Consider the following 17,224-nt stretch of genomic DNA (forward strand, 5'->3'; position numbering starts at 1 on the left):
TGGATGCCATTCAAGGGGATTTAATTACTGATCTACCAAAAGGACCTTACTGTGAAGCTGTTTCATCTATAAAATAGTAGCACAGTATGGAACCTGATGCTGTTATTTTACTGAAGTATAAGGCCTCTATTCTGTGTTCCTAACTGGAGTACATAATGAGATGGCAAGAATACAAGCCAAAAGAAAAAATCCAAATGTTTCATATTTGGTAACATTAAAGTATAAAATTTTATAAAAGAAATAGAAACACATACATTAGTAAATTTGGAGAATTTTTAAAAAATTGAAAATGAAACACTTCTTAGTGGGCTGCTTTTCCCCTGAGATAGATTGACATATAAAATTCAAGAAAATTTAAGTGAATTTTCTCTGCCATTCCTCAATATGCTATTTGTATAAGACTACTAATTCTAGGAGAGATTATTACATGATTTGTAGGGGTACCAAAGCAATTTTAAAATCCTTCTTAAAGTAAAAAACAAAAACAAATTTTAAGAAGAGACCCTACTGGTCAGTATGCTTTTGCATTATTTATAATATCTTGGGTTGAAAGATATGATTCTTCAATTATCCTGGCCCCTCTCCTGCCGTACTGTCTAGGAACATTTATCACTTGTGTTGCCATTAGCTTTTTACGTACAGGTATAAAGTAATATTTTAGAAATATCAGATCATTCAATCCATTTTGAAGGGTTTTTTGATTTATTTTTTTTTTGGTGGGGGCAGAAGGCTAAAGTGATTTGGGATATTATACCTTTATACATTTTCAGTAATATTCTCTGCCTTCTGTTCTTTCTTTCACTGTTGTCCATGCCAGATGTAACAAAAAACTAAAGCCTGACATTATAACTCCTGAATATGTACATTTGTTTGCATTGTCAACTTTCAGAGTTCAGTCTAAGAAAGACAAACAGTATCAGACTATTTCTATCAAAGCAAGCAGAGTTGCATTCCAAACTGAGCTGCCTTTGGAGTTAGGCTGCACAGTTTGTGCACTTTCCCAAGAGGGGCTAATGTCACTCCATCATCATTTCACTCTTCTATAGAGAAAAAGCAGTTCCAAACCAGAGTTACCAGACCTCTCCAAACCTTGGATTGTTTAGACAAAAGAAACTTGAGTAGGACAGAATGAGCTTCCCTACTTTAAGATTAAATTCCTTGCAAGCTTGGGTAGGGGCTGACTAGGACGTGGAGAGTCCATGCAATCTCATTATCAGTAACTTCCTTCTGTTTAAAAATAATGAACTTAAAGCCAAGACTTTGGAAGAAGAAGGGGTGGGGGTAGGAAAACTCTGAATGTCCCAGAGATATTGCTTATTGATAATCATTTTTCACAGTATCATGATACTCCATCAAATCTTGCTCTGATGCCTCTTTGTGGCATGGAGGCTTGCAATTTGAGACAGCAGGACATAATCTTGGGAAGGTCTCACTAATATTAAGAGTACAGCACCAGCGTCAGGCTGTATATTTGCTGCTGATGGAATGGAAGTTGATCATGCTAATATTTGGAAGATAGCTCACATATGAGAGTGAGAGGTTCAGTGAAGTTTTGTTTAGCTTCTCTCAGTAGGAAAGCAGTAGATAAACTTAAGCCTGCATGTGACTGTAAAATTTAAAACTGGAGATCTTCTAATTCAAACCTCATATTACTAATGGAGACAAGTTAATGACGAATTAATAGCTTGCTTTTATATCATTTTACATTCATTTTATCTTCAGTTATACTGTGAAGTAAGTGCTGTTATTATCCCCATTTTACAGAAAACTAAATCTAATAGAGACTTCCCCAGGGTCACACAGCTAATATCTGAGTCTTCTTGTCTCCAAATCCAGGGCACTGTCCACTGTGCCATCTAGTTGTCCGTGATTCACTTAGGTCCTAGCAGATCCATTATTTGAACCCAGATTCTCTTTTTATACATGATGTTCCTTTTACTACAACATGCTGGGTCTCCTCATGAAGAACTACAGACTAATGAGTCTTTTTTTTTTTTTTCTGAATCAAAGGGGATCAGTTTTTAAAGAAAAAGCATATCAAAATGTTTGGTGCATGTTATTTGTAGAACGAAGCCATGTTCCCACAGAGTAGTTCATTCCCTACACCTTAAGGGCTCTGGTATCAAACCCAAAGAAAGACATTCAGGTTTAGCATAACTTGATCATGTCTAGAATGATAAAAGATATGGTTTTTAATGGTGATGATGATCACAATAATTGCTTATATTTATCTGATGTAGAGTTATAAAGGAAAGAAATATAAAACAAAAAATGCAACAAAGAAACAAGCATTTATTAAATGCCAACTTTATGCTAGAGAAAGTGTCTACTATGTGCTTTCACAAAAATACTTTTTACTGGATTCTCATAAGAAGCCTGCAAGGTAGGTATTATTATCCCCATTTTATAGGTGAGAAAATTAGCAAACCAAGGTGCAGAGCCTTGTTAAGAATCTCACCACTAGTGCCTGAGGCCAGATTTTAATTCAGGTCTTCCTGATGCCAGGAACAGTACTGCACCATTTAGCTGGCTCTGCTGAAATCTAATTGGGCTGGCCTATAAATAAAGTGGTTAGGATATTTTTTTCACCCTTCTTTTACAGGTGAGTAAATAAAATTTCAGAATGTTTAGGTAAATTTAGCTCAGAATCACAACTAAATTGTCACACAAGTGTTAATCAAACCCGTCTCTAATCTCAAGTCCTTTCTCTACTACTGAATGAAAATATTGGTGGTGTGACTTTTTTTTGATCTTTAAATTAGTAGAACAGTGAAATCTGACATGAGAAAATGTGTGGACAACCTTCCCCTTTCTTTTGGATTATGAGTTCCTAGTGGATACTACTGGATGAAGAGCTTTTTATGTTTAGAAATGACTTTTTCCATAGCTTGGAGACATTTTTTGCCCATTTGAAATTGGCCTTGTAAGTCTTTCCCCTCTAGATTTCCCTTGATATCCCAGAATGCATCCTTGTGCCTTTTCTTTTATATCTCAGTCTCGTAATGTAATAGCTAACAAAGTATGTGACTGGAATTTCCTTAATCAGCGGAGGTTTTATTGTGTGATATTTCTTATTATACAAAAATCCTAACATACAATATTTCATTCTTTGCCAATATTATAACGGGATTGTTCTGCAACTAAGTGGTGTGGTGGTTAGAGTTCTGGGGATCAAATGATATAAGCATTTCACAAACTTAAAGCAATGTGTAAATATTAGCTAGCTATTATTACTGCTGCTACCACCACCACCACCACCACACTGCCACAGCCACCACCACACTGCCACCGCCACCGCCACCGCCACCACCACCGCCACCACCACCACACTGCCACTGCCACCACCACCACCACCACACTGCCACCGCCACCGCCACCATGGCCGCCACCACCACCGATGCCACCACCACCACCACACTGCCACTGCAACTGCCACCACTATTTTTACTACTACTTCTTCTGCCACCACTCTGTTTCATTACTAGATAACATTTCAATTTCTTCTAAAGGAATAGTTCCCTTTTGAATAATTTAAGAAGTTTAGACTTGAAGTCAGAAGCCCAGAGTCTTGCCTTTGCTAAATGTCTGTAACCATGACCATGTTATTTGTCCTTGGGGAACTAAAGTTTCCTTATCTACAAAATGGCGTAATCATAACTTCTTAATTAAGAGCCACGTTATGAGAATCAAATAAGTTAATGCAAATGCTTTGTAACCTTTAAGCACTACATAAATAGAAATTGGATTATCACTATTATTTTGAGAGACACCAATTAATGGGGTTCAGCAACTCGAATTCCATCTCTTTGTCTGTCTTGTAAATTTCTACCTCCTTTTAAAGTTTCCATCCATTCAGTTAAACAAACATTTGTTAATTAAGCCCTTCGGTTTTTGTGCATATACAGGGGCTTAGAATACAGAGATGAAAAATGACATATCCCTAGGCTTTTTCAATGAACTTAAGCTCTTATACATTTGGAATTTGTACCCAGCTTTTATCTGCCAGCCTTTAAAGTAGGGGAAAGGGGAACAAGCATTTATTAAACCCCTACTGTGTACCAGGAATAGTATAAATATTGTCTCATTTGATTCTTTACAACAATCTTGCCAGATTGGTGGTGCTTTTATTCCAGTTCTATAGTTTAGGAAACTGAGGGAAACAGAGGTTAATTGACTTGTCCAGGGTCACACAGCTAGTATGTATCTAAGGTCAGGATTTGAAGTTTTGTCTTCCTGATTTGCTGTTTGTGCTTGATCCATTGTGTCACTATCTGTGCAGCCAATACTACTGGTATCTCAGTTTGTTTTTAAAAACAAGAGAATTCATTCAAATAGTGGTGATTGTTGTATCTTGTTTGGTTCACATCCATCCTCTCTCTACCTCTGGGAGTCTGTGTACTCAATAACTGGCCAATGCTAAGGTACTTGCCAATTTGTTTTCATTCAGTAGGCATTTATTCAGGTTAAGGTGGCAATGGCAGTTTTTTTAAATGAGATCCTACTCATATTCTGTTGAGGGAGACCCTTCTCCGCTCCCCATGCTTTTTATTTTTTATGTATATGTGTTATTTTTGCATCACTTACATTTCCCACTTCATCATTTTTCCTACTCTTTCTTTATAAGAATTTTAAAAACAGGAAAAGAAATAAAGTTCAGCAAAGCTAGTAAGTTCTCTAACCTTATGTTACATGCAGTGATCTAAAGCCCTGGGCTTCCTCTTTTGCAGAAAAATGGGGGAAGGTGGTTTCTCATATCTCTTCTTCCCAAAATGTTTTCTTTTCATTGGAGTGGGAAGAAGCTTTCCAATTATGTTTGCTGACCTACTTATATTAAAAACAAAAACAAGTAGAGATACTTTTATGTGGTCGAGGCATTGATATTTTCCACCTTGGTGTGATGTTAGAACTTAATGGAATAAGTTGATTTGGTTTACCTATGAGGTTGAACAGTTCTGACTACCTCTCTTCCAAGTAGCGTTCTTAGTGAAAGAAAGAGAAGGCAAAATTAATCAAACCAAATTTGGAGTGTTCCATGAGACTGGAAAAGGTAAGCAGGGGATCTAAATAATGACTTGTGTGTACAATGTCCAGTGATGAGTTCCACCCTCCTTACCCCCCAACCGTTGTTAGAGTTGAGATGGCCTAATTCCCCAGACCATCCTCCTGCATTTCAAATCAGTGCAACTTTGTCTGAAATGGCCTTTTCTGAAACATTGGCATTTTCATTTTCAACAGTGGTTTTCCTTTCTCTGAAATTGTTTTGTTATTGAAAAGTGAAGGGCCATTCCCCATGGTGGACCATTTCAATTTAAGTACACAGTTTATTCCGGTGGTGTGTGAAGGACTTCTTGAGCAGCATGCTATTGGGAAGCACAGTATGGGGAAACATTGAGGGGAATCCACCATGTTCTCCACCCCAAAAGTACAGTGCCTACAGCAGCCCATAAAGGCATTTATTTCTAAGCCCAGCTCTGCTATATAATCTTTGAAATGTTGTGTGGGATCAAAATCTATCATTTTGACTGTGTTAGATAAATAAAACCAAGCCTTTAGTGTTACTGCTTCAGCTTTTAACCTCAAGTTGCTAAATAGACTTTCCTTTGGAGTCAGATATCCAAAAAGCTACTGATAATTTTCACCTTGTTTTTTTTCCACAATGTACCTTTTGCTGTGAAGATGAATTCTAGAAGAGGACTCCTATAGGAAGGCATTTATTTATAGAATTATAGGTTTTGTTTTGTTGCCAGGGAAATAATGATTAGAAACTGTTGCATTAGTGTTTTGGGAAGAAGAATCCTATGGAGCTTTTAGCTTTCAATAATGGTTGCTTTCAAGTATTTGGAAAGAAGCCTGCCAGTGGACAAAGCAGAAAATAAACTATGCTGGCATTATTCTGTTCATTACTGCTTTGAGAGAGAAATTCCAATGTCTGGGTAAAATCCTGGCAGAATCTCCCTTCCTTGCGATTTTGATCGGGGGTGTTTGCAGCAAGGAGAGATGATCTAGGAGAAGTGCGTATTAGTGTAGTAATTTGAGACACCCAGGGAGAGAACTGCAGGGCGCAGGACGTATTTTGGGGAAAACATTAATTATGGATCCATTCAAAAGAGGTAGACATATAGCCAAGATGTCAATGATATCTGATAGCTGGGTCCCCCAGTAAGGGTTCCATTTCATTATGTGACTAGTTTTCTGGGATTCTGCTGGTTGAGATGACATTCTCAGATAAGAGAGGGCATGGTACATACCATTCAGGTGCAAGCAGGCCAGCTATGAGCCAGTGTTTACCTCATTCTGGACAGTGCCAGGTGGTAGGGCCTGCCCACCTTTTTTATCTTGGCCTATGTTTCCACAAGCTTTTGTAAGCTCTTGTAGGCTAGGAACAAGCCCTTAGCCTAGCACTATTTTAGTCCTGAAATAGCTTTAAGTGTTTGGTAATAGTTAGGCAAATCACACTCCTTATCACGCACCATGCTGATAGTATTTTTGTCATTTTTGGTGTACTCTGCCATGCTGAATTTGTTTTTTGAGCACATTTTAAGTGAATACTGTGGCTGGGATCTGATGAGCAATTTGCATGTTTGGTTCAGGTCTACTGAGCAAAACTGTTATGTACAAGCTTCAATGTCTGTAAATAAGGCTGGCAGAAAATATATGTCCCACTTTGAAAAAAGTAAAAAGAACATTTAAGGAGCTGCAAAAGGACCATATTAGTGTAAATGAACCTTTGAGATATTGGTTGAACAAAAATAAATCTTTCCTAAATCCTAAATTTGTTCCTTTGCCTATAATCATACTCATCCAATCACATGTCGAAAGATGATTGATTTAGAAGCTAAAAGGGAGCTTGGAGGCCATTTTGTCCAATGCTTTTATTTGACAGAGGAAGAAATTGAGGCAGAAAGTTTAAGTAATGTGAACACAGAATTTCCTGGGATTTGAACTTTCTGGTTACACATCTAGCTCTTTTTTCTATCACTCCATGCAGCTTATGACAAGTCTGTTGTCAAGACAAGACTGCTTTAAAGGCTTGGGTTCAAGGTCTGGAATCAACAATGGCTAGCCATGTAGCTCTGTACTAGTCTCTCTGATTGTTTCCTCTGCTTTAACACGGGGATGGCACTACTTGCACTGTCTAATTTCTACGCCTGTTGTGAGGGAAGCCATAAGTTAATTGCAAGGGGCAATATGGATAAGAACTCTTAATTATATTTTTGAGGAATTGGTTTTTTAATCCGTCATGGCAGATTTGGTTTGAGGTTAGAGAGGATTTTTGTTTTTCCACATTAGTGTCCAATTTCCATTAAATCTTACCTCACAGTTTTGTCATGCAGACAATTATATTCTTAATTCACAAATATTGGCAGGTGCTAATTCCCATCGGTGCCCTATTAATTAGATTATTCCACTTCCACCAAAGCCCTCTATAAGCTTGTTTTCTAAACTATAAACTGCTGGAGGGCAGCAGTTGCATGTTTTATTTAAATTAGTAGCGCTTGCAGTAAGTACTTAATCAGTTTAGGTTGAATTAGATTTTGTTCTACTTCCTCAACTCTTTGGGAAAGGAGGAAAATCCAATTTAATTCAGTAAACATTTATTTAGGCAGCTACATAGCACAGTAGATAGAACACTGGACTTGGAAGACTCATGTTCATGAGTTCAAATCTGACACTGGGCAAGTCACTTCATCCCTTTTGCCTCAGTTTCCTCACCTATAAAATGAGCTGGAGAAGGAAATGGCAAACTATTTCCAGTTGCTTTGCGAGTACAATTTTCCAGGCACTGGAGATTGAAATAAGAAATAGACAGTCCTTGCCCTCAAGGAGCTTACTCTGTAAAGGGGAAGATAAACACCAAAGGAAGAAGAAAAGTGGGAGGGTGACCTGAAGGAGCCCTGGATTTGGAGACTTAAAGCCTAGGAAAGCTGCTGATGGACAACATCCTGAGAAGTTCTGAATCCTTCATAAAGGGAAGGCTTTGGGAGTGGTTTGTTGTTCCTTTCCTCCATTCCCTGGGGAGTGGAAACTGAGCTAAGGTGTTGAGTATATGTATCCCAAACTGAGCCTTTCTGAAATGTGATGAGATTGCAGGTGATCTGCCTCTTTGGAGGGAGGCTTGAAACCTATTAGGGAAGTAGATAGAAAATGGATAGAACCACTTAACTCTTTGTTTCCTGGTGCTTTTCCCAGACCAGACTTCTGTAACCCAACATTGTCTTTTCTACCTCTTCTACTCCAGTAAATTTCAGTTCACTTGCTGCTTTAGCTAAATCCTTAGATGTTGCCACTACTAATTGTTCCTCCTTGAAGATCTTGAAATCAGAGTACTCCCCTCTGCCCTTTAAACTGTAATTATCACCCTTTCTGCTGCCTCACACATGCTGGGCCTATTTTTCTTTTCTTTTTTTAACTTTCATTGGAATCTCTTATTGTGGAATACTTTCATCTTCCATTCAGTCACTTTTTTTTTCTGACTTCTAATACTCTGATTATATTGCTTCATACTATATGTAAACTCCTTGAGATCAGAGAATGTGATAATTTTTTGTCCTTATATCCCTCATGCCAAGTATAATAGCTTACACATAGCAGTCAATATTTCTTGAATTGAATTCCCTAAGGTCTCATGGTTAACAGGAGAAATGCCCTGTCACGGTGGGTAGAGAGCCAGCCTTAGAACTAGGAAATTCTGGATTCAAGTCCCACTTCTCATATGACAAGCTATCTGATTCTGGCCAAGTCACTTAACTTCTCAGGGTGTTAGGTAAGTCTCTAAGATAATAAATTGTAGAGAAGGTTCCATCTTTCATTTGTAGAGGGAGTTTGCTCACCTAGGGGTCCCTCTCAGTTGATATCAGTGGGATCACAGATCCAGTGCTGTTTTTATTCTCCATAGTGGCCAATGATAGTACACTTTAGGGGTTCCTTGAGTAATCAAACTGGAGTCTCATTTCTAACCCAAACTAGCACCACTTATCTGAAAGATAAGAGTATTACCAAGTAACTTAGCACTGCCAACTCTGGTAGGGGCTTGAGCCAAAAGAGACAGACAAAAAGTCTAGAATATTGCATATCTTAGATTCTCTAGGTTTGCTCTAGAATTCCAGGGTATCTTGATCTCATCAATGTGGATCTTACCTCCAAAGATGTCAGTGAGGCCCATCAGAGTCAGGGTATCTAGCTTAAATGAGGCCTTTCTCCATTTCTCTGGTTAACCAAACTAGTGGGTTATGAACTCAGAAAGAAAATGTGACTTGATCTTTTGAGAGACCCTTCTTCTGGATAAGGTACAAGTAGTAGCCCAGTTGTCTTAAGACATTTAGTCAGTAATCAGTGGATAAACATTATTAAGTACCTCTATGTGCCAGGCCATTTACTGCCCAGTCACCAGTTTGGGGAACTGTGGTCATCTTTTTAAGTCTTCCACCACAGCAGCTCAGTGTTTTATGAAGGTGACTCTGGATAATCATAGAATAAAAACTTTGTCACCTCATCCTAAGCTGAAAAAGCATTAAGTACAATAAAAGCCTCTGTCTGCCATAGGATCATATGATGATAGGTCTTAGAGGGATATGGGACCTTAGAGCCCCCCTTGTGTTACAGAGAAAGAAATGGAAGTCCAGAATGGGATGGTGAGTAGCTCAGTAACCGTGAGGTAGCAGAACCAGGATTGGAAACTAAATTCTCTGAGTAAAAATTCTGGTCTTCTGCCAATATGCCACAGCTGCTTGTCACTTGAGGGCAGGATTAGGGATAGATAGTTACTAAATAATCCTTACCAAATTGGTTTCCTGATTAATTTCTTCTATGAAAAAACCAGACTGCAGCTGTTTCGTGGTTAGGTACACTAGGTCCAGGTTATGGACATTACGGCTGTAATTTTAGAATAATTTCTCAAATCCTACTCTGCTAAATCTGGTCTTTTCTCCCCCTGATTGTTCTTGTTTTTTTCTGTAGCATTTGACACTGCTCATCACTTCCTTCTCCATGATCTTCTCAAAATTTCTCGGGTTGTTCTTTATCTCTTTTACTAACTTTTCATCCATGTCATACCCATTAAGATAGTTGTCACTCACTTCTATGTTTCATGTTCCCTGATTTTTGCTATTTCACTTAGTGACCTCATCAGCTCTTATGGGTTCCTTTATAATCTCTCTGCAGATATGATGATATGATTATATATCCAGTCCTCATTTTCTTTTGAACTACATCACCAAAGACCTTTATAACATCTCAGTCATGATGTTGCAGATTTTTCTCCTTCACTGTCTAAAGCAATTAACTTTCTCCCTACATTCTCCCTTTTACTGAACTGATGAGAGTACCACCATCTTGCAGTCACACAGGATCAGAATCTAGATTTTATCCATAACTCCTCACCCCACACATTAAATCTGTTGACAAATGATGTCTTTTGTATACATCTCTGTGTTTATAGTCACATAGCTGTAACTGTAGGTCAGGAATTCATCACCTCTCACATGGACTATTGTAGGAACCTTTTCGCTGTCCTCCCTGACTTTCCCCACCCTAATCCAGTCTTTGCTCCACTGCCAGGAATTCTCCTTTTCCCATCTTCCCCCAAGCGTAGGGGTCACTAGGTCATTTCCCTTCTCAATGATTCTGATAGCTCTTGGCTACCTCCAGGCAAAATACAAACTCTCCTGACATTGAAAACTCTTCCTAATCTGGACCCTTCCTATGTTTCCTGTCTTCTTTTATAGTCCTCTACATACCCTGAGATCTGGTGACATAGTACTTACACTTCCTCAAACACAATACTCCATCCTCTTTCCCTGTACTTAAATACTTGTTGTCCTCCATGCTTGAAATACCTTGTCCCTTTACGTCTGCCTGTGGCTTCATTCAAGACTCAGCTCAATTTTCCCTCTTTTTCATGAGGGCTTTCTTAGACTCTTCCAGTTGATAATGCCTTACCTTCATGTGTTATCTCTTTCTTGGCACCTAGTAAGTGCTGTTAGTTGGAGAATAAACCCTCAAAATGTGAAACTGTTGTAGAGAGAGTTTTATTGGGTCATTTGGTAAAGGAGAGAGCCAGAAAAATTTGCAATTTGTCTTCCAAGTCTCTGTGATCTTACAGTATATGGGGTTCAGACAAGGGTAGAAGAGCATTTGCCTGATTGGCCCATGTGGAAAGTAGGCAGTTTTCAGAGAAAGATAATTTGAGATGTATATCAGCAGGTTAGTATAAACATTCAGTGTGATTTGGGGAACCCAAAACACAAGCTTTGAGTGGACCTAAATTAAGACCCGAGCAGACTGAAAAAAAGTACAAGGTGGGATCTAAGCATTTTTTTTTTTTTAATAGCCTATTTGAGATCAACCTGATCTCTGGTAAATTCTGACTTATGCAATTTTCTATTCACATAAAGCTAGGTCCAAATAATGTTAATAAGCACTAAAATATTTTCCCTACAATACTTACTTAATAAATTTTTGTGGTAGGGAAGTCATATTCCTTACTACTTGCATTTGTATCATTTCTGGAAAGCTGATTTGACACTGTTTCCTTGAGGAGAGCCTCTTTTAGGACTCCTTTTTTCTATCTACGTTTGAATTAAGTGCTGGTGATCCTAATACACTAGTAACATTGAACATACCTCACATTCAAGGAACAGGAAGTTATTTACTTATGACTCTCCTTTGTAGAATATAGACATTAGGTGTAATGTCTAACCCATCCTTACAATTATTTAAAGTAACAGAACAAGAACTGTTATGTCAAGTAATAATGTTTCAAAATCTTCTACCAAGAGGTAGTTTGCTTCTAAGGAAAAGACATATTTACCTTTCCTGGCACAGCTTTTGTATTCTGGACTATACTGTTTCATTATGGTGATAACTTTTATTTTCTTCGTTTAATTCCGGGTAAATGGCGGGGCATCTTGTACTGGAAGAGCATGATTCTGTTAGTACATGCTAGTTGTCTGATAAGTGTTTGTTATACTTGGATAGGCGGGAGGATACATGTAGTAAAACATGCTGAATATAGCTTATCAGGCAAAAGACTCTGAGGTAAAGCCAAAGATGGTACCTAATGAATTTTAAGTAAAACATCTCTCTATAGGGGAGTCCTCTCTCTATGGGGGCATCAAACTGCATTAAATTATGGGAAAGATGTAGATACAAGTAAAAGTGTAAAGAAGTATACTACTAAGGGGTCCTACAAATTATTTTCTCTTACCCCCTATTGTTTGCTTTCTTAAGCGCCCCTTGGGACAAAATAATAGAGATGAAAGAGTTTTGAAAGGCCCTAAGTGTTAGGCTAATGTAAGGTGGCATTAAATATTAATTGTAGTACTAGTTAATATTAATATCATTGTTCCCATAATGCTCCTTAGAACCAAGGGTGCAGCTCTCTAAACCTGATCTGTATTTCACTCTGATTCCCTGTATCCTCTTTTCTAAGAGTCAACTGGTTGTCCTAGAAATTAAAAAAAAACAAACAAAAAACCTTAGATTTTTTTTTTTCACCATGAGCATTGGTGTGTGTCCTTCTGACATTTTCAGGTTTTGTTTGTGCTCTTATTTTTTTCTTTCACTACCCGATAATCCTAAACATAACCCCTACCTGCTTCCTTTACCTCTTGCTTCCTTTACCACCTCCTCCCCTCCTAATAGCTTTTCTTAGGTTCATTAGTGCTTACTTTTCCTGATTGCATTAAAGATGGGACCTGTTGGTGTCCTCGGTACAGTGGCCAGTATCACGACTCAGCCAGAAAAGGACTCCTTTCTACATTGCTTGCCTCAGTTACCCAGAACATAAAAAGGCATTGGTTCAACTAGCAATTCTTGGGATGGTACAATGGTCTGATACCTGAGCACAATCTCATAAGTTCAGTGCTTGGCTGTTGTTCGTGATGTATTTTTTTTTCCCTTTCTTTGTTGGATTCTCCAAAGCAGCATGGTAGGCCAGTCAGTTGAACAATGTGGCAAACCAGGGAATGTCAACACAATTCCTGTTGTGAAGCAGGAACATCTATCTGCTGGACTTCCTAATATGTCATCCTTTTAATCTTCCTAGTTATTTTCATGTAATAGAAAAACAAATCAAATATATACAGTGTTAAGGCCACTTTTAAAAGTAACCATCCTTTCTTCTAGTGTCAATAAATTAGAGCAGGGTGCAGCAGCTTGTAGCACTTAGGGTTTTTTTTCCTTGTTTTTGTTAGAAAATCCATGAATCACCATGAGCTGTTGCCCCTTGAGAGAATCAATACAAAAACAGCCACCATGCCCGCAGCCCCATTATGAGAGTCATGCCAAGCAACATTCCTCTTCAATTTCAAATGACTGGCCCTTGGTAAAATTCAGTAGGAAAGTATCTTTCATATTATCCCAGTCCCTTTCTCCTACTGCTAAGATTCTTTGTCCATAAGAACCCAGTGCCATTCTGTCTTTCTGTAAAACCAAGTTCAACCCCAGAATACTTTGCAGTCAAAAATTTAAAATTATCTCTTCTATATCTGCCATAAAAGTCCCTAATTTCTCAGCATAGACTGATCTTAGCTAAGTGTTAATAAGAGCAGCTAGGAGGGACAATGGTTAGAGGGCAAGGCCTGGAGTCTGGAAGGGTCCTGTTCCTGAGTTCAAGTCTGGCCTCAGACACATCCTAGCTGTGTAACCCTGGCAGGTCACTTAACTGTGTTTACCTAAGTTTCCTCATCTGTAAAATGAACTTTAGAAGTAAATGGCAAACTACTCCATTACCTTTGCCAAGAGAACCTCAAATAAGGTCACAAAGAGTTGGATGCAACTGAAGTGAATGAGCAACAATAAGGAAAGACATCTGGTTCAATTAATTCATTCTAGGCTATGAGTAACCTTCTTAGGGGAATGTATATTTTAAAAGTTGAGGTTCATTAACTTCATTTAATGTGAATTCAGATAGTGTGTCCAAGTGAAGTGGGCACATTTTCTAATAGTTTTAGGTAGATACTTTTTTTTTTGGTGGGGGGAGGTACAAAGGCTCCTGAGGGGTGGTGTGGGTACCAGTACTCTGACTTTTCAGAGGAAGGGCATAGTATGACCTATGTTAGAGGCAGCTCGGTGGCATCGAAGCCTTGAACATAGGTACCTGGCTCTTAATCACAGCTTTCCTTCCTTACCGTATGATATCAAAGAATGAATGTACTTTGGTTTTGGAGTCCAGGACCTTGGTTCAGATGCTGCCTGTCATTTAACTACCTTGGTGACCTTGAGGAAGTCATTTAACTATCTTTGCCTGGTTCCCTCATCACTTTTGAAAGGTTGCCAGAGCATCCATACCATCAGCTATGATACCTTTATGGTGAAGTGGTTAAAATGATTTAAATAGTGCAGAAATTCCAGCACAGCCCCTCCAGGAAAAAAAAAAGGTCAGGTGTGGAAAAAACAATATTCCAAATCTTATTTTTTCTTTCCTCAGTTGGGCTATGAAGCTACACTAGCTTTTAATTTGGGAGGAAAAAAACCAGATTCAATGCAAATTACCAAGTTTCTCTATTCATAGAAAACCTGCAAATATTATAAATAGTAACACTCACAGAATGACATGACACCTGAAGTTTCTGCATTTGTAACAAACTAGCATTTATTACTAGCAACTTTCATTGAAATGTTAAACTATGTGCATAATGAATAAAAGCTGCTACTTCCTAGTGAAAATAAGAGAGCAAACGATCTTTTTGGTATTAAGTGGAATTCATAAAAACTTTTTGGGGGAAAACTGTTGAAAACTTTAAAAAAATTACATCTTTTCTGATTTCTTTTTTCGGATTTTTTTTCTCATCTTTCAAATGATATACCTTATCTGTCACACCAAAAAATGTCCTGTCCTCTGGCTGCTTTCAGATTAATTCTGTCCATGACGATTTGCAGTATATAGCTAATTTCCAAAAGGAATTCTGGAAATTCTCAAAGTAGGGATGTGACATGCTCACAGAATGGAGCATTGGCATCATCAAAACATATTCACATATCCTTTAAAATAATGTATTTCTCTGTACAAAAATTGACTCTTACATTGTATTTTTCATGATAATATAAGCCTTCATCATTAGACTGTAGGCAGGCTCTGCTTTATGGGAGAGGTGCTTTTGTGACTGAGAAACAAAAGTTGATCAGTTACCACACCCTGATTGTTAGCCCCAATGCACATTTTCAGCGTCCAGCTTTAGCATGCATTAAATTCTCACAGCTATACTTTGTCCCAAGGGTAGCCTCTATGCCCTTCCGGATTGGCAGTAGAAGCAAAAGGCATTATGGGATAGGATTGGCTACCACTTTTTCCCTTTCCACCTGGTGTACTCCTTTATCGTCCCCCTTGACTTCACCCCTGAAGAGATTTGTTTCTACATGCATGAGGGAGAAATGAAAGCGTGATCCCCAGATCCAGTAATTCCATCCTACTACTTGGACTCCCTCCCCCTCAGAAGAAAGCCTGGCACTTTTGAAACAGCTCAAACCCTTCTGAATCTTTGTTAATCTCTCAATCTAGTCTGTCAAATGGAGGGGAGAAGTGGAGGAAGTAGGAATGTGTGACTTCACACCTGGCTTCTTGGCTCTGGGAACTTTCCTCATTGTTTCCCATTTGCCTTGGTGGCGCCCTGATGAAACTCAGCCTCCCTCACCATCTGTTGCCTTTGTCTTCATTATCCTTCTCCCATAGCTCTTCTTTCCCTGATTTTGTAAGCCCCATTGAGCTATTAAAAAATTTTCCACCTGGTCTCCAAGGTCAGTCCAAAGAGAGTTCCACAGTCTCAAAGATGAGACTAGAAGAAGACAAGGATATCTCCTTGAAACCATATCTCCCAGAAACACTTTTTCCTGGTTGCAGAGATCCTTCTTAAAATCTCCATAAGTTCACAAGTTTCACAAACTGATGTTCTATAAATGGATCATTCGGAACAAAACTTACTTTTTATTTGTAAAAGAATGGCCACTGGATTTTTAATATCCTGTTTCATTAACTCTTCTTCCCTAATAGGTATAAAATAATCACATCAGAGTGGTGGAGAAAAATCTAGTTGAGATTATTCATACCTTTCAAGCCATATAACAAGTGTGTGTGTTCATCCTTTGTTGCTGAAGAAGACCATGCCATCAGAGAAATAATGTCATGACTTGCACTTGACTTTGTTTTGAGTGAGGGAGGCTATGCAGGTCACCAGCCTCACTTCTCCTCCAGAACCATCTGAATCCAGTGACCAGTCATTCATAAGAATGACTGGAGATGACCCAGGATGAGGCATTTGGGGTTAAGTGACTTGCCCAAGGTCACGCAGCTAGTGAGTGTCAAGTGTCTGAGGTGAGATTTGAACTCAGGTCCTCCTGACTCCTGCATTGGTGCTCTATCCACTGCATCACCTAACTGCCCCACCAAGACAGTTTTATAACAGTGTAAAAATCTCACATAAGATAGGGATAATGACAGTGGGTTTTTATATTATCCTCTTAGATTTTGCAAAACCCTTTATACAGCACAGTCTCATTTGAGATTTATACGAGCCCTTTGAGGAAGGCTCTATGAATATTATTCTCATTTTACAGGTGAATGAAACTAAGTCTCAAGAGAGATAAAGTAGTTTATCCCTAATGAATGCTAGAGGTGGTTTTTGAACCCAGGTCTCCCCTGACTCCAGTTCTACCATTTCACTATATCATATAGCTTTTCTGTTGCTGTAACCCATGTTAGATCATTGGTTTTCATAACCACCTTGTCGTGTATCTGAAAAATATTTATGTTTTTTGGGCTTATGGATGGTTTGATATTTTAATACCCACAATAACCTAGTGGTTATCCATGCAATAGACATAGGTGACCAAATCTCAAGAATCTATTAAATAGAACTCATTTTAAAAAATCTTCTACTAAATATCCTAAACTAGCAAGAACTTATATACATGAAAACATTCAAATGCACTTTGAAACAGATTATTGCTGAAAAATGCCTGAGCACAATTGATCCAGGTGATATAATGTTCATTATCTACTCAAATGTACTACTTAAATAAGTACTGGATCGAATTTCTTCTTTCTTGATTAAAAAGTAATGGAAGCATTAACTACTAGCTTCAGTGTTCTGAGCAAATTCTAGTTGGTTATAGGCTTTCTCATGTGGATTTTGCTGTGCTAGAGTTTCTCATTCTGTTTTTTGAAAGGCAGATATTCTACAAGGTGATGAAGGCACTCTTTGTAGCTTAAGTATCTTTCATACCAACA

General features: G+C 38.3%; 1 protein-coding gene across 6 annotated transcripts in view; it reads left to right on the forward strand.

The window, feature by feature from the left end:
- Positions 1 to 17,224, forward strand: part of TPK1 (thiamin pyrophosphokinase 1) — a 463,926-nt gene that overhangs the window by 105,502 nt on the left and 341,200 nt on the right. The window lies entirely within an intron of this gene.

This window comes from Notamacropus eugenii, chromosome 3, assembly GCF_028372415.1.
Source record: "Notamacropus eugenii isolate mMacEug1 chromosome 3, mMacEug1.pri_v2, whole genome shotgun sequence".
Lineage (NCBI taxonomy): Eukaryota > Metazoa > Chordata > Mammalia > Diprotodontia > Macropodidae > Notamacropus > Notamacropus eugenii.